The 21,834-nt window shown below is 40.2% G+C and overlaps 1 protein-coding gene and 1 long non-coding RNA gene across 6 annotated transcripts in view; one reads left to right on the forward strand and one right to left on the reverse strand.

Moving 5' to 3' along the window:
• Positions 1–21,834, forward strand: part of FARP1 (FERM, ARH/RhoGEF and pleckstrin domain protein 1) — a 346,392-nt gene that overhangs the window by 59,916 nt on the left and 264,642 nt on the right. The window lies entirely within an intron of this gene.
• Positions 2,905–21,834, reverse strand: part of LOC128828101 (uncharacterized) — a 32,884-nt gene continuing 13,954 nt past the window's right edge. The window contains exon 2 of the long non-coding RNA XR_008443160.1: positions 2,905–3,531. This is a non-coding gene — a long non-coding RNA (uncharacterized LOC128828101). The remainder of the gene's footprint in view (positions 3,532–21,834) is intronic.

Genomic DNA, 21,834 nt, shown 5'->3' on the forward strand with positions numbered 1-21,834 from the left:
GTATTTTCATAAGTGCTGGGTGATAGTGCTGTGTATCTTGCTCTTTGTTCACCTAAACTATAGATCTGTAGTGATGTTTTATTTCCTAAATTCTAGCAGTGGTGACTGCTACACGTATCAGATTTTTCATGAATTAAATTGCTACTAAAAATAACAAAATGTAAAAAAAAAAAAAAAATCTTTTATTGTATTCATATGCAAGGGAAAGGCCCAGAGAAATCCTAACTTAAGTTTCCTTTCCATACATTAATTTTTGTAATTTATCTAAGTTGTATTTGATAAATGAGGAAATATGACACGTGTGTGTGAGAGAGAGAGAGGTGTTCCTAGTTTTGTTTTGAAGACCAACTATCCTTTCTTTACGTGACTCAGAATGAAAAAAAAAATTTAACATAACTCTGTGATCAGTGATATTTAACAAGCCATTGAAGATTTGTGTGCTCAAAGCATTTAATAGTGAAATATCTTAAATATTATTTTTATGGTTAACGAAGCATACCAGAATGTATGTATTTTTTCAGCGGTACCATGGTTCAGTGAGTATGATGCAGGAGACTTGGGTTCTGTTCTCATCTGTCACTGAGATGCTATGTGGCCTTGGGCAACTTCGCTAACCTCTCTGGCTCAATTTCCTATGTATAAAATGGTAATTTTTTAATTTCATGAAACATACTGAGATTTCTCTATGAAAAGTGCTATGATATGGTTAATAAAATAGTTGTTCCTGATTTAGAGATGAGGGAAATTTGACTAGGAAAGTTGCATGACTCACACACAGAGAGAGAGAGACTGTTGAAAACCACCTACCTTTTAGCTTTTGGTGTTTGTGTTGTTCTATTTTAGCTGGTTGCTAAATTAGTTTTTTGAAGTATTTTAGTTTCAGTACTTCCTAATTTTGAAAAGCTGTCTGACATTAGTATTTATGAACTGATCTGCTAAATAAAATAAACTACTAATCTTAGGAAATATGGTGTCTCTAACTCATATTGATTATATTCCCTATGTACATTTTAGAATGTTTATACAATATCTGACAAGTGCAATATAGTTAATATTTTTCAAGTCCCCATCCCAATCCAAAAGAGAGAGAGAGAGAGTTTGAAATCCTAGGAGCTAGTTAAAGGTATGCTTTTCCCCATTAAGTGTAGTGCAAGCTTCCCCATCATTCTAGAAATGCACTCTTCTTCTGACTGATGGCATCTCTGACGTGCAGAACAAAGACATGGATTGTGAGAAATCATACCCCATATTTGTGTTGCACATAAGCATTCACTAAGAATTATCCTGAGATCAAACTCCTCTCAGAGGATGTTTCAGAGTTGAGCGTGGGTAACAGCCTAATGCAATAAGCTGTTACAACTCTAGCTTTCCCTCCAGCAATTTTAGAAAACAATATTTTTCCAACTGCTGTATTGCAATACAGGCAGTTAGGAAGCATGACCAGTCTGTGCTCTTTACCCTTCACTGACATTTGGAAGAGCTAGGTCCATGCAACTTTCTATGTTGCAGACTGCTTCAAAACAGATGTATTTTAAGGCTTTGATCTTGCAACTGCATCCACTCAGGCAGACCCCTGCACTTGCATGGAGACTTATTGGCATGCCTACACAGGGCAGCTAGTGGGATTTGAGATTTTGCAGGCCCTTTATTTGTAAGGTCTTTGGGGGAGGTGGCAAAGGTGGTGGAGTTTTTGTTTTTTTTGTTTTTGCCTTTAAAAGAATTATATACAATTATAATGCTGTATAATCAACCACAACTCCTCTTTAAACAGTGCTTTCATTCTCCTCCCGTGCTTCAAGAACGCGTTAATTTTTCAGTCCCATCCACATACATGCCAAATCCTTTTTACTATTTCAGATGGATTTTAGACTCCTCTCTACATAATTAATAACATTTACAGTACATTTTAACTTAAACAACATTCATTATATGTTTCCCTTCATGATGATAAATATCTTAATATAGGGTTACCATATCTAACAAATAAAAAAAGAGGACCCTCCACGGGCCATGGCCCCGCCCATTCCCCACCCCCAGCCCCACCCAACTCCGCCCCTTCCCCGCCCTAACTCCGCCCCCTCCTCCCTCCCACTCCCAGCCACGCGGAAAGGGCTGCCTCAGCGATACCGGCTTCACGGTTTGCCGGGCAGCCCCCAGACCCTGCGCCCCTGGCCGGCGCTTCCCCAGCGCAGCTGGAGCCCGGGAGGGGAAGCGCCCAGCCAGGGGCGCAGGGTCTGGAGGCTGCCCGGCAAACTGTGAAGCCGGTAGCGCTTGGGCTTCGGGCAGCCCCCTTGCCTCCGGACCCTGCACCCCCAGCCGGGCACTTCCCCTCCCGGGCTCCGGCGGCCCAGGGTCCGGAGGCATGGGGGCTGCTCGAAGCCGGTAGCGCTCGGCTCTTAAACAGAGCCGAAGAGTCGGGGAGGAGCAGAGCCGCTGCGGCGGGAGGCTCTGCTCCTCCCCTGACTTTTCGGCTCTGTTTAAGAGCCGGGCTGCCCGAGCGCTACCGGCTTCGGGCAGCCCCTGTGCTTCCGGACCCTGCGCCGCCGGAGCCCGGGAGGGGAAGTGCCCGGCCGGCGGTTGGGGTCTGGAGGCAAGGGGGCTGCCTGAAGCCCATAGCGCTCGGGCAGCTCGGCTCTTAAACAGAGCCGAAGAGTCAGGGGAGGAGCAGAACTGCCGTGGGAGGGGAAGTGCCTTGGCGGCATTTTCCTCGACACGTTCGGCTTTTTGGCAGTTCCCCCCGGACGGGGGTTTGAGTGCCGAAAAGCCGGACATGTCCGGGAAAAAGAGGACGTATGGTAACCCTACTTAATACCTCTAGTTTGGGAGGTTTGCTCCTGCTGGGAAACCCATTTTCCCATTAAAATTAAAAAGCTTCCCCATTGAACCAAAATGATGCAATATGCATTTAAAAGGAAAGTAACTAACTAACAGCATTTTAATAAACTACTTTTTATAAGCATGGAAGCGCAGAAAAAGAACGTAGTACATATACACACTGCTTGAAATCCACCGCACTTGCTCTTTAGTGTCAAGTGGGAGGAGCCCACTTGTGTGTGAGAAAGACCTAAGCCACTAACTTCTACAAAACTTAAGCTTTAATTTTAAAGAGAATTAGGGTGTAGCCCATGTGGTTGTGAGCATATCCTTCCAAAGTGAACCAAGCATAAATTGATGCAATATTGAATTCCGGAGTCAAAAGATGATGGTTCCAGCAGTGGTGGTGGTCATAGCATTCCCAAGCAACAATAGCAGCAGCAGACTGACAAGATTTTGGTCAGTGCTGCTATTCAGAATCATATGGGAAGTTGTGAAACTTTCAAGAGTCATGTCCATTTGATGCTGCTGCTGTGGAAAGCTGAGGAGTAAAAGAGCAGAGCTTGGAGTTATTCATTGGGAGGCTGTGAAAGGAGTAGAATAACTGAGATCTTTTTCCTCTTTTGCAAGGAGGATCTGTGTTCAGGATTCACCCCAATGTCCTCCTTCACCTCAGGGCTGAAAAAGTTCCCAATGCACGTCTCTCCTGAGAAAGACCTCAAGCAAAACAGGGAAACATAAGACATTACTGATTGTTTTTATTTTTTACCCTAAAAAAAAAAAAAACATGCAGAACTCCTACCTCCCCCAACACACACATACACCCCTTCAACTTCTCTGACTTCCTCTATATACCATAAAACAGCAAAAATGCAATCTTTCTGCCCTCCCCCACACCTCTCTTCAAGCAAATGCTTAAGAAATAAAATAGTTTAAAGGAAAAACATTAGACTCACTTGTTCCTTTAAGGTAAAGGTCAATTTTTGGTCCCTGTGACAGCAGCTGTAGAATCTATACCAGGGTCGGCAACCTTCGGCACGCAGCTGGGTAATCTGCTGGTGGGCCACGAGGCATTTTGTTTACATTGACTGTCCACAGGCATGGCCCCCCACAGCTCCCACTGGCCACAATTCGTCGTTCCCAGCCAATGAGAGCTGTGGGAAGCAGCACGGGGTGCAGGGACGTGCTGGCCACCGCTTCCCGGAGCTCCTATTGGCTGGGAACGGCAAACCGTGGCCACTGGGAGCTGTGGGGGGCCGTGTCTGCGGATGGTCAATAAAACAAAATGTCTTGCGACCCACCAACGGATTACCCTAATGGGCTGCATGCCGAAGGTTGCCAACCCCTGATCTACGCTATTCCTAACTCTGGTTTAAACTGTTGGTTTCTGACAGGTATAAATATTTTGTTTTTGTTTTTTAAATGAAAACCCAGGAGGAAAAAGTGCAAATAGTTTACATAGTGGATAGGGATGGGGGAAGCAGTAGACATGATATATCTGGACATTAGTAAGACTTTTGACATAGTTGCATGTGACATTCTCATAAACAAACTAAGGAAATGTGGTCTAGATGAAATAATTATCAGGTGGGTGCCCAAGTGGCTGAAAAACTGTACTCAGAGTAGTTATTAATAGTTTGCTGTCTAACTGGGAGGATGTATATAGTGGGGTCCCACAGGGATCTGTCCCTGGTCCAGTACTATTCAACATTTTTCATTAATGACTTAGATAATGGAATAGAGAATATGCTTATAACATTTGTAGATGACACCAAGCTGGGAGGGTTTGTGCTTTGGAAGACAGAATGATAAATCAAAATTACCTTGACAAACTGGAGAATTATTCTGATATCAAAAAGATGAAATTCAGTAAAGACCAGTGCAAAGTACTTCACTTAAGAAGGAAAAATTAAATGCATAACTACAAAATGGGGAATAACTGCCTAGCAGTAGTACTGCAGAAGAAGATTGGGAATTATAGTGGATGACAAATTAAATATAAGACGACAACATGATGCAGTTGCGAAAATGGCTCATACCATTCTGGGGGGTATTAACAGGCATGTCATATGTAGGACAGGTGAGGTAGTTGTCCCATTCTGCTTGGCATTGATGAGGCCTCAGCTGGAGTACTGTGTCCAGTTTTGGATATCACACTTTAAGAAAGATACGGACAAACTGAAGAGTCCAGGGGAGAGTAACAAAAATGATATTCTTTTTTATTTTTAAAGAAAACCTGACCTATGAAGAGGAAATGTTGTTTAAAACCAAACAAACAAACAAAAAAAACGGGGCATGTTTAGTCTTGAGAAAAAAGGACTGAGGGAGGATCTGATAAGTCTTCATATACATTAAGGGCTGCTGTTAAAGAGGATAGGGATCAATTGTTCTCCATGTCCATTGAAGGTAGAAGAAGAGGTTTATCTGTAGCAAGGGAGATTTAGGTTAGACATATCCTTTCTAACTTTAAGGATAGTTATTCTTAATTACTGGTGTAAGTTGCTAATGGAGGTTGTAGAATCTCCATCATTAGAGGTATTTAAAAACACCTGCCAGGGATAGTATAAGTATACTTGGTCCTGCACGGGGGGATGGACTAGGTCCCTTGCAGCCATATGCTTCTACGATTCTATATACAGTAGAACCTTATTGTTATGAACACCAGAGTTATGAACTGACCGGTCAACCACACCCCTCATTTGGAGCTGGAAGTATGCAGTCAGGCACCATTAGAGACAAAAACAAAAAAAAAAAGAGCAAATACAGTACAGTATTGTATTACATATGATCTACTAAGAAATAAAGGGAAAGTTTAAAAAAAAATTGACAAACTGTTAGGAAGGAAAGAATCTGGTGCTTGTTTCATTTAAATTAAGATGGTTAAAATCAGCATTTTTCTTCTGCATAGTAAAGTTTCAAAGTTGTATTAAGTCAATGGTGAGTTATAAACTTTTGAAAGAACAGCCATAATGTTTTGTTCAGAGTTATGAACATTTCAGATTTACAAACAACCTCCATTCTTGAAGTGTTCGTGACTCTGAGATTCTGCTGTAGATGCAAATTGCATTTTTGGCAAAAGCAAACAAATGTATGAAATGGGTTAATATGAGATTTAAAAAAAAAAAAGGCTGTTCACACTTCTGAAAAAAATCTTAAGTTTTGCAAATAAAATATCGTAAAGGAGATACGCAGAAAAATACCTTACAGTCTACTGGCTGTTAACAGTCAATATTCCATTCCAGAGAGTTTGAGGGAGTGCTATTTGCTTTCTAAAAATCTCAGTAAAACTTGAACAGATAAGGGTGGATCATTAACATGAAGCCAGCTTGAGTTACTACTGCAGTTAGCTGGCATGGTGGTATACTTGCAAATGCATTTCTGGAAAAAATAGGCACTATTTCTTTCAAAACAATTTATTGAAATGTTACTGAGACCATCTGCAACGAGTTTTAAAAGAATTTTGATAGCTTTCTTGTATATTAGGTTGAATTACATCAAATACCTAGATTAAAAACATTGGCAAGTGACTTTTTCAGAATAATTTCTGTTTGTTTTTATTTGAGGAAAACACAAATTAACAGATTAAAGACATTCTCCTCCACACTTTGAACTTGTTTATGATACGAAGCATCTGGGAATCTGGTGGGCATTTGTTATAGTTCAGTTTGCTGATGCTATATTTCTGTACCTTCTTTTTTTTTTTTTTTTTTAAAGTTGGCACAGAAGTGCTAATTTCAGGGAGAGTTGAGGGTGCTCATCACCTCTGAAAATCAGGCCACGAGTTTTCAGTTAATGATTCTCTCCATTTGTTTGCTGCTAGCAGCTGTTAGTCACGAGTTTGCTCTGCAGACAGATTGTGTGAGAGCATTACAATAGAAATTGGTTTTCTTTTGCTACATTGCTTTTGTGTTTTCCTCCTGGGTTAGTATAATTTCCAATTTGTGTATATTTGATTGAGCAAAATATCACATTTTTGCAACAATTAGGTATTGCCACCACCAGCTGATCCCAGACCTTTGTTTCTCCAATCTGTTTCAAATATTTGTCTGATTTAGGATTAAATGGTGGACTGCTGAATTTATTTGTTTGTTCTTTTGTGGGAAACACAGTTTAGGAGACTGAGAGAGATGGCTATTAGCCAGGGGACAACTGAGATCTACTGGACTGAGCATGGACCTGAGAAACAGGAGATTTGTGTTCTGTTCCCTTCTCTGCCTCTGGCCTACCTTATTGTTGGGCAGATTATGTATCTCCTTGATAGTTTAGTTATCCCTTCTGTAAAATGGTGGTAATAATTTCCCACCTTTTATAAAATACTTAAGGTTTGTGGATGAAAAGCACTGAATAATGACAAAATATTGTTAGTCCTCCTCTACTGTAAGTGGAGGCATTTTTATACCTTTTATGCTCCCTCCACCTGTGCTATACTTAGTCATTGCTATCAGTTGCTCACTGTCATGGATTCACTGGATCTGGTCTATGCCCCAGCCTAAAACCAGTTCCCTAAGAGTGACCCCCTTAGTGTGCCAAGCCCCAAGGATCCACACACTTCCTCAAGGGCAGGCGCATGACCTCCAAGACTCTGAAACTGGGCCTTTGGGCACCAGCGATCCCTGTCTCCCTCCATGGCTCCCGGCAGCGAATTCAGCCAAACCAAACTCCTGCGGGAGACTTGTCCTGTACTCCTCCAGGACGCAATATCTCAGTGAGAATCTGAAGTGACACTAGGCAGCCTTTTCAAACAGGGTAACAATTTATTGCCACCTGAGAACATCATTAGGTAAGCAGAGAGAGGCAAAGGTTGAGATAGAGTTCAGATTGAGGCATGCTTCCTTAGAAGCCATCTTGGCCTCCTCTCTCTGTGCCCCTGGTTCCAGGTGTTTGTGTGCTATGTCTCTGAGAGCTCACTCTTAACACAGACACTTGACACCAGTCCACTTTGTGCTCCTGCTTGGGTTTTTGGTCTTCTTCTCTGGAGAGAGGTGGGGAAAGCCTCCTTCCTCTTGACTGTCAGTCGCTATGTGTCAATGTCTGGGGTTTCCATTGTCTCTTTGAATCCTCCATGCACATATATAGACTTCAATAACTCTGTTTCCAAACAGGCTGCTCATCTCTTCCCTTTATACTCAGTGCATAGCTATGCAAAGCCCAGAGGGAAACTGAGGTGTATGCAGGCATCATATAAATATTACCCAAATTCCCGCATTCGTCACACTTACTTTCTTGTATACCATCTTAATAAAAGAGGGGAGAATATAGAAAAATTACTAGAGCAATTGTATGTGTTTGTTTTCTTAGTTTTGCTTTTATCCAAAGTTCAGCTACTTTTGAACAAAACCATTTTTAATCATCAAAATGCTGCAGATTTTAAGGATTAGCAAGCAGAATCGACTGAAGCACCCCCTGAAGATTTTATATTAAAAAAAAAGTCATGTTCCTGCTGAGCTTCTGTTGCTCATATTTACAATGAGCTTAAATTGTTCAATACCAGCCATCATTTTATTAGAACTGCTATAAGCAGACAGGGAATGCAGTTTTCTTTACATAATGCAGAAAATATCAATAAAATATCCATTCTTATTTTATTAGACCACTTCAATTCAGTGAACTGAGCCAGGTTTAATAGTGACTGACAAGCTTCCATGACACTGATCATACCATAGTCCATAAATTACTGATGCCGATTTGTTTGGAATGATGATAGTGAAACATCATAGAAGGTCAGAGTTTCTTTTTTTGTTAATACCAAGGGAGAGATCAGATTATTTTAAAGGAAGCAATTTTAGGTTAAAGGAAGCAATGATCCTTCTTCAGTTTGTGTGTAGCTCTTTTTAATTAAATCAGCTTTTATATAGGTTTATGGCAGAATGTGGAAATAAGTAACTACCTTTTTTTTGTTGCTCTTTTGGGAAACTAAAAATGTATGAATTTGTTAGATTATTTATATGAAACGCTGTGGCATTGCTTAACAGAGGAGGCTTTATCAAAGATGGACCAGAGCTTCTGTTAGTATGTCTGGGAAGGTCTCTTAAGACAGGTGGTATCCTAGCGAGGATGGTCTCTTGTACAGATTTGACTGGTATAATGGTAAACCTCCCTTCCGATTCTAGTCTACAGTTTTCTTAGAAGAAAGGCTTCCTCATGTTTGGGTATGTCCTCTGGGAATACCAAGCTCCCACTCTTTTTTTCCCAGAAGTGTTTTCTCTCTGGTGTAAATCATGTCTAATGCCTTTCAAAAGACCTCCTCTCCCTTCTGTTTGAGACTGTGCAAGAGAGATTTGATTGGGGTCTTGCTGTTCTTTGGCTCCCTGGTTTCCTACAGCTTGTATACCCTTACATGTATACTGATATACCTTTTATCAGTAGAAGTATACTGGCAAATCCCCAAATGGAGAGACAGATTAAACTGGCAAAAGAGTTCTTTTGCTGGTACAGTGTAAAACCATCCTCCCCACCCCACCCCCAAACAAAATAACCTGTACTGACAAATGGACTTGTTTGCCAGTTTAACTGTGTTTACACTAGGGATTTTGCCGGCATAGCTGTGTTAGTCAGGGATTGGGGGAGGGGGTGGGAATCACACCCCAACTGACATAGCTATGCCAGCAAAACTTTTAAGTGTAGACCAGGCCTTAGTTGACTAGGTTCTGTGGAGCAGGTCCTTAGTGCTTTTAGGTGAGGATAGAAACCAAGTCTCTGTGGATAGCAGCCAGCCACACCATGTGGTGTGGTTTTTTTTTTTTTTTTTTTTTAAACTGGAAAGAAAAATATATTCCAGCACTCCACTTCTCTTCTGTGCAGAGTAGAGACATTGAGTTAATAATTCAAGGTCCATGGTAAAACTTTTCCATACTGAGACTGCTATCATAGAATCGTGTTCATTAAATAGCTTGCTTTAACCTGGTCTGTTAGAGGAAAATACCACATTTCAAGTCTCCCTCGCTCTCATTTGGCAAAGAGAACCAACTCTTCACATTGCCAGCACTCCTAGGATTTGCACTGCCTCTGCTTTTATAGCTCTTGTAACAGATGTACGTGTGCCTTGTAACAAAATCACACAAGGACCTACATTACCCTCTTAAACACAGCCAATTTCGAAATGCTCTGGGGAAAGGAAATGCTTTTCTTTAACATTTATGGTTTATGGTAATTACTTTATCCTACATGTTCACCTCTCTCATCAGTGTACAGTTTATAACTATTAGCGCTTTTAGGTTAATAAGAAATTTATTAGACAGGGAAGCTATGCAGAAAATATGAAACAGTTGTTTTATGCTTATTCAGTCAGCTTTAACTATTACGTGAATTGCACTTGTGTCCAGCTTAGGAAATGAACAGCAGGTCAAATGTGAGCTATTCAGCAGTCTAAGGCTTGATTCTCTTCTCATGCCTGAAATTATTTGGCCATCACTGTTAAACTATTCCCAATGAAAGTAGGGCATTTAAATATTCACAAATTGTCACAACAGCCCAGCTGGGTCTTCTGGAATTATGAAAAGAGAAACCTTTTTTTTTATAACCCTGAAATTCAACAGTTACAATTCCCAATAGAAAATTTTCAGCAGAGGCCCAGCAAGCATTGATTTTAGTTGAAATAGAATTAGATTGTCCTTGTTGAAAGGCAGGAATTTGTAGTCATTTGTTTTATGTATTAATATGCTTTTCAAAATGAAGAAAAACCTGAGTTCCGTAACCTGAGATGGCAGGCTGTTAAATGGCTAATGATCTTTATCAGAGCATTATCTCAAACGAAGTATAAAATGGGAATACACTTGGAAGTACCAATAGCTTTGAACCTTTTCAGATTGGAGTGCTTGTTAAAATGGTTGGCCAGAAGTGAAGACTGCAACTTTCCATTTCCCCCATGCTTCCCCCATGCTCCATATACATGTAGCCAGATAACTACTGCAACAATATGCCTGGCTATTCAGTACCCCATGAGAATCAGTAATATTGGTAACAAAATATCTCTCAAGTAGAGAACAAAAGAACCCTTATCATAGAGCCTGCAGGTTCCAGCTGCAGTCTCCTTCATCCATTATTTTAGACTGAGTAGAAATCTGCTCACATAGACTGTGCCTTCACCAAAACAAGACAAAAATTATGCTACTCAGTTATAACTTATTTAAACCAAGTCAACTTTTCCTCTTTTTCGGTTCATTTATAGTGGAGTACAGTAGTGTTACTGAGAATTTCTCCTTAGCACCATCTGTCCTCAAGTGTCCATTTCCCTCTTGTTCCAGAAATAATCTAGTGTCAGTTCCTTATCTTGTTCCCGAGCCCATGTTCTCCTTTTTCAATTAGAATATCCAGACAGTCCTTTTTCATCTCTCTTTGCATGTCCAGGGTTAGGTTGTGTTGCTTTTTCTTCTATTCCTGGACTTCAGGTTTGTCAGCTGTTCCACCACTGTGGAACCTGTCCACCTGATCCTACAATGATTGGGGACATAAGTGACGCTGTACTGGCCATTACAATAACCTGTAAGAAATGATAGAAGTAATAGCTATGGCAGCAGCTCGTCCATACTTTGCACACCAAAAGTAACAGTTTTTGTTCAGTTTCAAATTCTAGTGCTTTCTTGGCATTCCCTCCTATAGCCCCTGCCCTTTCAGCTGCCATTTTTCCTGGTCAGGGCAGAGGTGCCTGGCTTGGTACTGTGCATGCCACCTTTGCAACTTACTTTTCCCCATGCTCCCACTCCACAACTGCTGTGCCCCTCCCAGCCCATCGGGTTCCATTCCCGGGCACTTTTCTAGTTTTGGAATTCTCCTGAAGAACTGACTTGGCCCCAGTCTATGCAGCCATGTTTGGCACCATACAAACAGATCTTGAGATCCTGGCAAGGTCTTCAGTATCTCCCATTCCAGCCATCAGCTGGAGTTTGCTGGCATTCTCCTCATCCCTCGCCAGAGACACTGCATTAAGTTTCTGTGCTATCCAGTAGCCTATTGGCTGCATGGAGGAGCAAGTACAGAGTTCAGACCGTCAGGGCCTTGTCTATGCTGCGAAAACAGGAACCCTCTGTTTTGTAGTATAGTAAAGACCTCACACACAGCTGCAAACTCTACAAATGACATGGACGACTTATAGTTTCCTGAAGGTGGGAGATGCCATCTGCATTAAATCTAGTCAGTTTAAAATTGATAAAAGTAGTACAACCACAACTGTGTTGGAGGGTTCATTACAACAACGTGTTCCCTCTTGTACCATAAAAGCAGCCTTAAAGGGACACTGTCAATGTGCAAAGTTAAATACACGTCAGATGCATGATTAAGTTGACAGCACTTGTAAGGTGCTGTCTACATTACAAATGGAACATAGTAAATGGGGTTCTTGACGTGGCTATGATTGGCATGTAGATATGTAATGGTTAATTTCTCCTGGTGTGATTTATACAAGCAGTGCCATGTAAAATACCTGTAAATGTCCCCAACCTATAAATACAGATTTTTGCAAGACTTGTGCATTGAAATTATTCTTAGAGTCCAATTTTTGAATCAAATGTGATATTTCAGAGACAGTGTGTAGAAGAGAGTTTAATATGAGGACCTCAGCAAAACAATAAATAACAAAAATAGCCTAAAGAGTTTTTCTTCAGAAAAGAAGCACTTGACTGATAGAAATTGCACAAATGTGACAGCTACAGTACAAATAGCAAATGTTGGGTTATGATTCAGTGCCAGCTTGCCTTTTGGTGGTTTGCTGCCAGATACAAATATACGTACAGTGTGAAATTTTATAATGGAAAAGGGGGCAGCAGCAGACGCACGTTTTTCCCATTCCTTTCACTGCTACCTTCCCTTCTAACTTGCTGATCAGTACTTCAGCCCTCTCTCTCCGTCTTCCTTCAGGTTCCTCACCCTCTTCCTCCACCCCAGATACATTGAACTTTTCTTATTGAATTTATTTTTAATAATCTGCTTGAAGAAAAAGTGTGGGAGAGAGAGTGAGTGAGTGAGTGTGGGGGACAGGGAGGAGCGGGAGGGATGAAGAATTTATGACAAATATTGGGTAGTATTCAGTGGGCAGTTCGTCCTGCACAGGATGATGATCTGTTCTTAATTAATTTTTCACATGCACCTCCTCATTATCTGGTATGAGTCTTCTGATTTATTCCTTCCCTTCTCCAGCCCCTTTTTAAAATCTTATCAATTTTGTCTTGTCTCTGAATGCACCCATTTTTGTGTCCTACATTCAGAACTTGTATAGCTCTTCATAATACTTCTAAAAAGTTATAGAAAGATCTTTCTGTCTTCTTATCAGCACATTTTGACAGAACAAAACAGTACCTGATGCCACTTTAAATTCAGTGGAAAATCTCCTTTTCACTTTTAACATTCATAAGACAGGTCCTCAGCTGATGTAAATTAGCATAGCCCCACTGAAGTCAGTGAAACTAAGCCAATTTACACCATCCGAGGATCTGACCAGTATGTCCACAGCTAAGTAGTTTGTTCCCATATTCACCTTCAATCCTCTGAAGTCACAATATGGATTAACAAAAGTGAAAAATAAAAGATTTAATCAGTGCTGTTTGGGAGAAATAAAAAAGGATTATAACCTTGGTGTATGTGAAGGAATTATAGTATTACACTGAATCTTAAATAAGAAGAGTTCTCATAAGAAGTAAAAAGATGTTCACTTGACCTCTTTTATTCCAGTGCTGAATTCTCACTATTGCCAAAAAATAAGTATAGGAAAATGTTTTAGGTGTTTAGATGTTCCTTAAGGACAAACCTTGGCACTGGAAAGTTGGTAAAGGAAACAGTTTCCTACCAAAGCTACTTAAGAATGTTCACTCCCACCGGAAGACTTTGGGAAGCATTAATTGTCAGGATTCATGGTAAGACCAGTTGAGGTTCTCAATTTTCCTTGACAGGTTTAGATGAAGTTCAGAGTTATCAGTTTAAGATGACCTATCACTTTCAAATCCATGACCTGCAACTCTGAGGTAAAAAGCTTTGGGTTTCTGTTCACTGGCAAGCAACTGTTTCTGCAGCCATATGTCCTCTTTATAAACAGAGGTCAGGCAGCACTGAATTTAAAAATCTGAAGTACACCTCAACCCCGATATAACGCGACCTGATATAACGCAGTAAAGCAGTGTTTCGGCGGGGCTACGCACTCTGGTGGATCAAAGCAAGTTCGATATAACGCAGTTTCACCTATAACGCGGTAAGATATTTTTGGCTCCCGAGGACAGCGTTATATCGAGGTAGAGGTGTATTGTAAATCATGGATCAGTTTCAGCATTCTGCACATAGGGTTCACTAAACCCTGATGTAGATTCATATTTTTATATCCTATGGAAAAGGTGTGTGTGTGTGTGTCTGCTAAAGGCCACGGCAGCTGTTAAAACCCAAAATTTAAGTAAGAAAAAACAAACCACACAACAAACTGGTTATGTCACAATATGTTTGTCTTAGTAATTCTGAAAGCTGCGAAAAGAAATGAGTGAAAGTATTGGTGCTTGAAGAGTGCAGTCTCTGTGAAAAGTGAAAGGGATTCATGAGTGAAGCCTTTGTTTAAAATAAATAAATAAATACAACTCCATGGACTCGTGCCAGATGTGAAATGACTAGGCCTTTAAACTTTTGTACCAGGCAGACTGGACTGTGCCCAGTAAAAAGGAGAGAAACAGGATTAAGAGCAATTAATCTTATTCTGTTAACATAAACAGAACACAGTCGTATTTTCTTTTTATAATCTCTTCCATGAGATAAATAATAACTTTAAACAGGTAAGTGCATTTCAGTGGAAAGGTCATCTTCTGTAGGACATTTCAGATCTGTATCCCTTGCCTTTCATTACAAAATAAATTGCATATCTCTGATTTAGCCAACCAGATCATTGTTGATGTGATGGAGGATTTCTTGGGAGATAATTCAACCATGATGCTTAGAGGAAAAAACACTTGAGCGGGTAGAAGGTAGTATGTTAAAGTTGCTACTGCTAACTCCAGGGTAATGCTACTTCTATTACTGTATGACTGCTATATACATTTAGCATCATGGTATCCAAGTTGAAAGAGAGATGGGCACACTCCAAAGTGAATGACCTCTTAAGGTGAGGCAATGGGTCAGAAAGTTTGACCTTGCCTCTTAGAAAATATTTAGTAATTAAACTAATACGCAATACAATTTCTTGCAATCTGTAAAATATGATTCTAAAAAATAATTTTAAAAAGAAATAAAATGACTGATTGTAGGGGAATGTAGAACCTTTGTTAACATACCTGACCTGAAAAATAAGGGCTTCCTTCTTTCTTGGTTGACTGTACATATTAAAATATATAATCTTTTATTTTTCAGAGCTTTTGCTATTGGGATGGATGTGTGAGGGATGAGGAAAACAGAGTTCTTGAGTTCTTCAGTAACCTTTTGTAAAATTATACCAGGGAACTTACAGACTTAATATTTTTGTATTTTTTCCTTTTCTATTACTCTAGTTCCAAGTAATTCATTAATAGAAATGACCATTTTCCATTTCTCTAGTTCCAGGTAATTCATTAAAAGAAATACAATGAAGTAAAGTTTCATAGAACACAAAGTGAAAATATAAGTAAAAAATTATATGCTTGTGCTTCGTCAGTGTCTAGAAACCCATACTAAATGAACTAAACAAAATATGTGTTAGCGTGGTGCTACAATACCTTGAAAAGGACAAGCTGGTTCACATAAACTGCAGAATATTTTGAATTCTAGTGATAGAAATCTAAGTTATAAAATGTAAACAATATTCCAATGAGGAAAAATACTGTAACAGAAGATAATTTCAATTTGGGGTTCTGGTTACTCTGGCTGCACTCATTATTTTCCATGAGATAAATAACTTTTTCATCTGCCACAGAAGTCCTGTTGACTTTTGGCAATTCACTAAGGGAAATACATGAAGAGAAGTTAGTGCAAAATACCTAGCTTGTGAATTAAAGAGCAGTAGCTATTTCACACTACCTCCCCATGTGGACTATCTTATTCTGCACTAAGTATGCCTTTGTGCACTGTAGCTTAATCTATTTTTAACTTAACCCACACAAAGGCACTCATAGTGCAGAATAAGAGTGTTGAAACAGAGAGCTAGTGCAATTAGCTGTTCAACAATAGTGATTCTGGGCTTTTTCCTTGTGTAGACAAGACCTTAGAATCTCGGTGCCTCAGGTCTATAAAACTGGGATAATACCACTTCCTTGCTGCTTGGGAGTGTTGTGGGGATAAATATTCAACATGTGACGAACTCAGATATTACATCCATATATATCTAAAATATTTTTTTCACCCATAGATTACTATAGTGTTATAAAGTAGTATACATGCATTAGTGTTGAACTGCTATCTGTTGCCTTGCCTCATATGGCAGCAGTTGAGACTAGTGCAGCTGGGTCTTCTGTCTGCTGGTTTGGGTACTTTTTTGTGATGGAGCCTTTTTGCTTTTTCTGAAACTGTTTATTTTGTCTTTGCACAGCGTGCGGATGATGCCATGTTCAAGTTCTTTATAAACAGAATTGTTGTTAAAAGCATGTCACAGAATGGGACCAATTCAATTCATGGAGGTGTCATCACGCTAGTGAATAACTTGCCTTCACCTACTGAACGGCTGGCAGAGCAGTAGATGAAGAAGAGCAATGGCTGCTAAATGGGAGGGCAAGACTGCTCTGGTGACAATTCGCCACCCCCCTCCTGTGTTGAATGTGGTGAGAAGGGAAAGGAAAGAAGGGTAGGGTCAGGGGAGGACAAAAGCTGCCATGAAGCGAAGGGAAAGCAAATGGGGAGGAAGATTGTGTAGAAAATGGATCTAGGATTGTATAAAATCAAAAACTTGCTAGGTTTCTGAAGCCAGAACTTTCTATAGACCCTACAGAATGGGGATATTGTGACCCAAGGATCTTTTGGTGCCCACTGCCAGAGGGCATAGGGGTCCAGTTCACCAAAAAACTTAGTTTGGGAGCATAATGTAGTAAAATCTCATTCTGTGGGCAGGTTAGTGGAAAGGAAAGGCAGGTGTCAGTCCTTCAGCAAATCAAATGCTTGTGTGGGAAGACCAGCTGCTCACCACACTGCAAATGTTTGGCCATCAGCCTGCCTTGTACAGAGGTGTGTGGTATAGATGAGGATCAGTGTGCCAATGTGTCTAGCAGTGGTGCCCTAGATGGAGACAACACTGATTAAGGCTTTGATGAATAAATGTTTTCGGTTCTGCACATCAAGGCCAACTTCCTTAGGATTACCAAAGATCAGTGTCTTTTATGTAAGCAATGCACCCCTGTATTAAAATATAATTAAAGAACTGTTGCTTTTTAAACATTTTCTTGAATATATATCTACATAATAGTTCTAAGTTTGTCGTATTTGGTACCATTGTGTTTGTGGGAGGAAGGGCTTTTGAGTGATACCCAAATAGACCTATTTCTGTCAACATTGTATTATCAAAATTTCCCCCAACTAGAGGACCGGGAGCTGGGGTACAGAGTGTCCTGCCACACTGCAGAGGATGACCATTGAAATTATGATTCTGTAGATTTTTATGAATCAGATGACACCTCTGGTACCTTTCTGTCATTAACTTGCCCATGGAATTACACATGCTCCCAGACTAAACATCATGTAAGGTCTCTAATGAAAGCCTGTGTCACACTGGTCATCATAACCATTGTGAGATGTATGTATGGAGAATATGTGAGGAGTTTTTTATATGTGTGTGTGTGTATACACACACACACACACACTAAAAGATTTGTTCTTTACGTCTGTAGCTTAAGACAGGCTACAAAAGGGTAATCCACATGCTCTTGGCAGGGGGCAAGAGACACTTCTCACTCTGACTGGTCATGTGCAAATTGAGATTGTATCACTCCCAATGAACCCCCATTTACAGTCTGAGCAAAATAGTAATGAATATTATGGGAGCTGGAGAGAAAAAAACAGCAGGAGTTATCCTGTTTAGGTATAAGACAATGAAATCTGAAACTATATCTGGGGTGCTGTTCAACTACCAGTTATTCCTTCAGCCCATGAGGGCAAGCTGCCAGTAGGCTTGATCTAATGAGAAGGGCTCTTAACCAAATTGATGAAAAATCCTGGAGAACTTATGGTAGGCTATCTTGTAGGAGATAGGTGAATGCCTTGTTAGTTAAGTTTAGTCTCTAGAAAGTGTTGTTTTTTTATATGTAGCCATTTGTTTCCATTATTCTTACTCACTTTCACTTGAATCTGTTTGATGATAAACTTATTCTTGTTTTCACTTTATGTATATAAAAAATAAATAAATGCTGTGTGCTAAGCGAAGTGGTGATCCTGAGTTGAATCTTGCAAGGTAGGCTGCACTATTCCTTTAGGAGTAGTGATTCTGAGAGTTCTGTGACTATTCAGTGGAACAGGCGTTGGGAACTGCAGAGAGACGCTCCGAGGACTCGGGGGCTGATGTGTGCCTATTGCTAACCTGTACCAAAGAGAGAGAGGCCTGTGGAGGCCTGGAAGGCAGTGCCTGTGTAACGCCAACAGACCCCGTCGTCGTCAGGCAGGATCGAACCTGGAATCTCTGGAGCTAAATGCATAAGACTCTACTACACAAGCTAAGGGCCTTAGCTAAGGCTGAAGCAGAGTCATTAATCTCTAAGTGGTCTCAGTGCCACTAGAAGGGACAGAACACCACACCCAAGAGGTGTATGGGTTACACTTTTGTTGCCAGAGGCTGGGGGTTTCAGGGAGCTTGACCCATTGTAGGCACACATAAGACTCACTGATAAGGGCAGGTAGTAGTGAGGTGTCTCACAACATTGGATACCCCAGGAAGTGTCCCAGATATGAAAATGCTTTACAAGCATTAGTGAATTTAAAGTATCACAACACCGCTCTGAGCCAGATGAGGAAACTGAGCCACAGAAAGGTGGTGGGTTTTTTCCCCAGGGTCATACTTGAAGTCAATGGCAGAGTTGGAAAGGGAGTCCAGATGTTCTGACTCCCATTTCCTGTATGTTAACTACAATGCCACCCTTCCTCTCCTCACTCCATTGCCTGTCCAGCATTGCTTTTGTCGTTTAGCATCACTACCATTCCAAACTATTAGGAAAACAAAAATTGTGACATTTGCAAGAGTTACCCATTGGTTCTTGATCCTGTTTACTTGTATTGTTTCTTTTGATTTAGATTGGACGGGGGCCTTGTGCAGGATTTTCAGAGGCACATAAGAGAGCTAGTTGCCCAACTTCCATGATATTATAGTGCTTAACTCCTTTCAGGCTCCTTTGGAAATCCCAGCCCTTATCTTTATATCGGTCTGTAAATGCCCAGCATTCTCTTGGCACTCTACAAATAATAAGTAACCCCTTGATGGAATTACAACCCATCGTTCCCAAATGCCTCTTATTTTTATTTAATCTTTTATGAACGCATCTCCCCAGCCTCTGGGCGTGTTTTTATCAACAAAAATGTAAGGTTGCCTATGAAGGGCAACAACGACACACCATCCGTCAATCTAGTGATCTACTATCTACTCCAACAGAGGTATGACACATAGCACTCGATTGTGATCATCTGGGATCCTAGACATTTGTTTGCCATGGAAAAATGCAGAATTTGTGTTTTTACAGATCAGAGGGGCAGCAGTGTTAGTCTGGATCTGTAAAAAGCAACAGAGAGTCCTGTGGCACCTTATAGACTAACAGACGTATTCGAGCATAAGCTTTTGTGGGTGAATAACCACTTCTCTGACGAAAGCTTATGCTCGAATACGTCTGTTAGTCTATAAGGTGCCATAGGACTTTTTGTTGCTTTTTACAGAGAATCTTAGTTTTTACATTTTGTGGAAAAAAATAAAACCTACATTAAGTATTAGCTAAATTTTACTGACAGTACCTGTGTCACTTATTCAATGTGCGCATTGATTTTTGAATGCGCTTTAAATTTACATAGCTAAACATACTTCAATAAACTGTTTCAAGCATATAGGTTACTCAACAGTGTATAGAGACTCGTGTTTTAATGCATCTCAAATTTCACTTCACGCTCCAAACATGAGTAATTAAAGTTAGGAAAAGATGTCGAAAATTTTAAAAATCACCCCTAAAAACAGCATTGCTGTGTTTGGCAAGGACAAATTTCATGTTGATAGTAATGTGCTGTTCTGTACTGTATGCAGCAAGGCTGTAGATTACGTTTGAAGGTAGAGAGTTGTAGAAAACATGGGAAGTGCTAAACATAAACTGAATGAAAAGAAACAAAAACCAGAGGCTGAAACAGCAGGGCCATCAACAATAGTAAAGTAACAATGCACTGTGACAGGATCATTCTATTAATTTTATTTTATTGTAATGTTTGATGGCATTCAGAGGCTTCGAACTTGCTTAAAATTGTAAATATATCAGTAAAACATTGTGTCCAACTGACACCAATATATAATATAGGCTAGGAAAACTAAAGCTCAACGTTTCATTTTAATCGCAGAAAAATGTGGATTTTTTTTATTGAAGAATTTATTATTATCATGGAAAACTACGATCCCAGATGATCATGAACCACCAATGGGACTTCTTCCCCTCTCTCACCCTCCTCAAACAAGTGCTCGAGTAAATAGTTGGATCTTGCACTGTGCCCTGAAGGTCGTCAAGTTCCAGCTCCAGAAGATTGATCAGGCGAGCAAGTTCCAAGGCTGATTGGGAATTTTTCGACTAAACATCTTTTTCAGAAAATGCTGATTTGTTGTAAGTGAATATTTTTGTGGGAAAGGGACAGATCTGACAACTTTTATTGGCAAGGTTTCTCAGGTGGAATTTCTGGTCAAAATGAGAGAGCATTTATTTTGGAGTGAGTGTCTCAGTCTTCCCTGATGGTGCTGTTTCATTTTTCATTTAATTAAATATTCATTGGGCCAGAGAGAGCCTGACTCCATAGCCCGGTGGTTAAGGCACTCACCAGGAAGGCAAGAGACCAAGATTCTAATCTCTCCTCCAATGAAAAATGTAACTTAAGGCACTCAGCTGGACTGAGGGAGACCAGGGTTCAAGTCCCTGCTTCAAATCAGGCATTGTGAAATATTAATACTTGGGTCTCCCACATTCGAGCCGAGTGCATATCCACTCGGCCATAGAGTATTTTGGAATGCGGTAGGCCTCATTTTTTTTGGACCGGAGTGAGGGAATCGAAGAGTCTTGGGTTTGTACCAGTGTGGAATGGGAAAATGTTTGAAATCTCAAAAATATTTGTGGATGGGAAAACCATTTCCTGTCCGGGTCTGCTAAGGTCTGAGGGTATTAGGCTGGGGCTTCATTTGGTGAATATGAGAGAGACACTTTAGATTATGTGATAAATACTTCTAATTGACTGAACCAGGGTCGTGTGACCTGAAATAGTTCAACTCTATTGTCCTCTTATCTGGCCAGATGTGTTCATTATCAAACTGTGGGCCTCAGTAGACGTTGACTGAGACAAGCTCTTGTGACCCTGCCGGATACGTCCATCATACCTTGGAGTATATGATCTAGATTCTAGTGGCTCATAGAAATGATCAGCTCTGATGAAAAAATAAGTGCAAAAATGTAACCTGTTATACTGATATGATCAATCTGGACCAAGAGTTATAAATCCATGTAACACACAGGGATGCCACATTTTAGGTACTGGTTTAATTTATAACTCTTGGCTGCTCTTCTGGTTACTTATCTGCATCTCATGTAATGAGAGAAAATGATTAATCTTTTTTGAGCCAATTCAAATGTATCATTAAAGAGAATCTGACAACTTAAATCATCATCATGTTAAAAACAGATGTCCTTTCCTGTATTATAACATGTCAGATGAAGGGAAATTACTTGAAAAAGTCCAATTTGCTCTTCACTATTTATGCTGTTTTTGTTTCCTTTTTGCATTTCTCTTAAATGCAGACAATAAGGATTACTGAAATCAGCTTCACTCTTGTTTATTGCATATAGTCTTTTATTTTCAGATTCTCAGTGGTTGAGTTGCAAACACTGAAGGGGAATGTGTACATTTCAAAACAAGTTTTGAATTTGTTTTTAAATGCTTTTT

This window comes from Malaclemys terrapin, chromosome 1 (genome assembly GCF_027887155.1).
Source record: "Malaclemys terrapin pileata isolate rMalTer1 chromosome 1, rMalTer1.hap1, whole genome shotgun sequence".
Classification (NCBI taxonomy): Eukaryota; Metazoa; Chordata; order Testudines; family Emydidae; genus Malaclemys; species Malaclemys terrapin.